We start from the raw sequence: 3,693 nt of genomic DNA on the forward strand, positions 1-3,693 counted from the left end.
TATGAACCAATACAAGGTGTTCACATTAACCTGAAACACCCAGGGGAGCACAGTAGAGCAAGCGTTCAGTTATAGGTTTCCAATACTGTAAAAAATCCTGAACATTTCCAGTTTCGTGTTTGACATGTTCTCCTTGATTGATTTTGTGGTTGGACGTTGCTTCGTGCATTTTTTGAAATGACTCAAGTGTCTCTGACTTCAAAGAACAAACTTTGTTTAGAACATCAGAAGCGCTTTCTTTTCATTTTAAACCTTTCCTGTGAAATGGAAAACGTGTTTCTGGGATGATTCATTGGGCTACTTTGTCAATTACAATAACTATGTTTGGTTTTCTTAGCTGCAGAGCTGGATACTCCTGGTGTCAAACCCTTTGGTGATTACAGGAGTTTGTTCTAAGTATAGGAACTAAAATCAGCTGATCTTGTTGCTTTGAATACTAACAATATTTCAGTGCGTTGCTCAAGGGCACCTCGGCAGTGCTGAGGAAGTAAACTGGCATCTCTCCAGCTACCAAACCAATTTCCATGCTTGGTCCTTTCTGAACCGACGACCATCAGGGATCCAACCCAAGTCCCTACAGACTTGCTAATGAGCTAATGATGTTCAATGTAAAAGGTAGAATCCAAATGTTAAATGTTAAATGTTAAAACTTTTTTTTTTTTTTATCACTTTGTTTTTTGTTTCTTTTCCTTTGTCAGAGCCCCAGACTTCCATCCTGTTATGTTTTGTTTTGACTGTCAGGGCGTTTGTGTTTTTCAAGGTAGAAGCAGCTTCAGTTGAAACAGAAACCTGCAGACTCTTTGCCCCGCGAGCAGAACTGCAGGAGACCACCGAGCTAACTGACTAAACTGTGAAGTGTAACGCAGCAGCAGCAGAATGGGTCACGGGTTAAAGATGAGCCTGACTCGGTCTCAAAAAACCCCCCCAGACAACCTCACTTAGACCTCCTGCACTGCAGCAATCAGGACCCCCTGAGTCAAGTCTGAGTCAGAGTAAAGACCACGGCAAGTCATGTTATTGGCAGGATGTTTCACACTGAATGGCTCCTTGCCTCTTGCTCTCTTTTTTGGATTGAGGAATCATTTTAACACAGAAATGCTGATGAGAAAGACTCGGCACAGGATGCAGGAAACGAAACTTAGTACCATTTTAAAATAAAAAGAACATTTAATGATCTTTTTGATTTATGATGGTTAGAAATGTAATAAGTAGCTCCTTACAGAACATCATACAACATCTTTCAAAACTACAATTCTGTTTCAAGCTTGTGGAGAGTTTGATTCTCCTTTTTCAACCAATTCATGATTACAGTCCATGATAAGGATGCTGCTAGAAATGATTTGTGTCTTTCTTTTTGGTGTTACAGTAGCGTTAACAGTTTCAGTGTGCAGAGCGAAGCCCTGCCGTGTGAAGCGGGTGCAGCCAACTAAGACATATAGGAGCAGACAGCTGTCATGGTCGGTCTGCCATCACCCCACTGGATGCATTCATACAGCCTGCGTCTGTTTACACAGGAACGTGAGGAAGCTGTAGTGCTACCTGCTAGCTAACAACACACGTCTGCTTGACCTACATCAAATGACTTAATTGATATTTTGATATCTGTTACAAGGCAGGGCGGGGTTAAGAAGACGGCCATACTTTAGGACTCAAGCGCTCATCATCTCCATGTCGTTCCACTGGGACAAATGGAGGGTAAGTGTTTTGGCACAAACACACTGTAGAGGTGTTGTTCAGGTAATTAATCCCACCTAAAATTGACCAAGCAATTCAGGGATTAGACAATTTATGACATGATAACATTAAGTATTGAAAAAGTACGGTAATGCAAACTAGATTCTCAATCTGAAAAAATCGTTCCTGAAATATTGAAGTTAATGTAAAATGTATTTATTATGTATTTATTTAAACCTGAAAATCATTGAGAGCATAGCCCTCATTTACAATGACGTCAAGCAATAAATAGAAAAACCAGCAACATTCACACAAAAAAAAAAATTCCCCTGGAAATAAACTTTGGGTTTAAAAAACCCGAAAAGCTTTTTTGTTAGTTTTTTTTTTTTTTTTTTTTAAATGTATATATTAATTTTTTTCCCAACCAGTGGAAATATTTAACTTCTTTACCATTACCAGTGAACATGAAGGGAGTTTTATTTATTATTTATTATTTTTTAGTCACCAGGAAAAAGAACGAGGCAAGCTTTTATATCTCACAAACACCACATATTAACTTCATGTCACTATAAATCCTTAATCCTGGGATTCCTCAGGGAACCATCCTGGGTCCCCCTGTGTTTTGTTTTTTTAATCATAAAACCTTAAAGGTTTCTTTGGGGTCTTTTACATTTCCCAGTGTGAAGGCATGAAAATGTGTTTTAAAACATCTTAAGCACGTTACAGGCGTGTTACGCACCATTCTGTTTGTGTAATCACATTTGGATAACGACATGCATCATTATCAAAGGAGGAAATTAACATTTTCATCCACCGGCCACAATGCTTTGTGCCTTCCAAATATTTGCCAGAGCGTCTCAGTGTCTCAGCAGCCAAATGTGATTTGAAAAAAGCAGTAAGATTCTGAGCAGAATGGGGGGTTACTCGTCTTATACCAGTGCATAGCTGCAGGCTGGCTACTGCACAGATTAGGGATTTCACACCATGTAGTTTTACTTTTATCGATTGCAGCCAACTGATCTGGAGGAAGGATTAGAGATAAGTTGATATGAGATAGTGAGTATTACATACAGATCAACAAAAAAAAAAAAAGACAGCATCCTTTTCATGACATTCATGTTTAGTCATTAATCAGTGCATAGCTTCTATCTGTATAAACCCCGTCATAATGTAGATGAGAGAGCGCAGACAGAGGGCTTATAATGGACATGCATTATTAATCATTAAAAATCAATGAGAGCACACTGACTCTGAGCTGCAGTGTAGGTCTATGATGTGCTTAATGATGGATTATGACGATAATTACCATGAGATGAGACAACAGTGGATAAAGCTCTACAAAGTGAAGTGTCACTAACCGGACTAATTACAGCAAATTCCTTTTTTTCCCAGATGCATCGACATCAGGAGCCGTCGACAGATGCTGCTGTCAAGCACAGAGTACGGACTGCATCTGTTAAAATGTAAAACAATCAAAGTATCAAAAATAAATGTTTATTTAATCCTCCACCGCTGATATTTATAATTCGCTGCTTGTATGTAGCAGATAGGTGGTTGAGTTTTTCAGATCCTCTACTCAAGTAAAACACTAATTCAAGAGTGTAAAGAAATCCTCAAATGTCCATTATAAGTAAAGAACCTGCAGATAAACTTCAAAACTTTGAGTAGTGAAGTAATCATGATCACTTCTTGTTTTGTTGTCTTGAATCTGCAGATGAGATCTTTCAGCTGGATTGAAAACATCACATAATGAACACAAACATGAGAAAATATTGTGTTTTATTTCTGGTGATAAAAAACTTACAATATCGTGTTTTTTTTCTTTGTTATTTAAGTTTCCAGGCCCAAAAGTTTCCAAAACTCCCTCCAAACATAAAAACCTACGCCACCAAAAACTCCAGGTTCTCTTGTCTCCCCTCAGCAGCTGATAAACAGCTCAGCCCTGATGTGATGTGTATCATAAAGTGTAAAAGATGTGTGCTCTCTCTCTCTCTCTCTTTGACCTTTCCCCCTCTCTAG

The sequence above is a fragment of the Labrus bergylta genome, chromosome 24, assembly GCF_963930695.1.
Source record: "Labrus bergylta chromosome 24, fLabBer1.1, whole genome shotgun sequence".
Taxonomy (NCBI): Eukaryota; Metazoa; Chordata; class Actinopteri; order Labriformes; family Labridae; genus Labrus; species Labrus bergylta.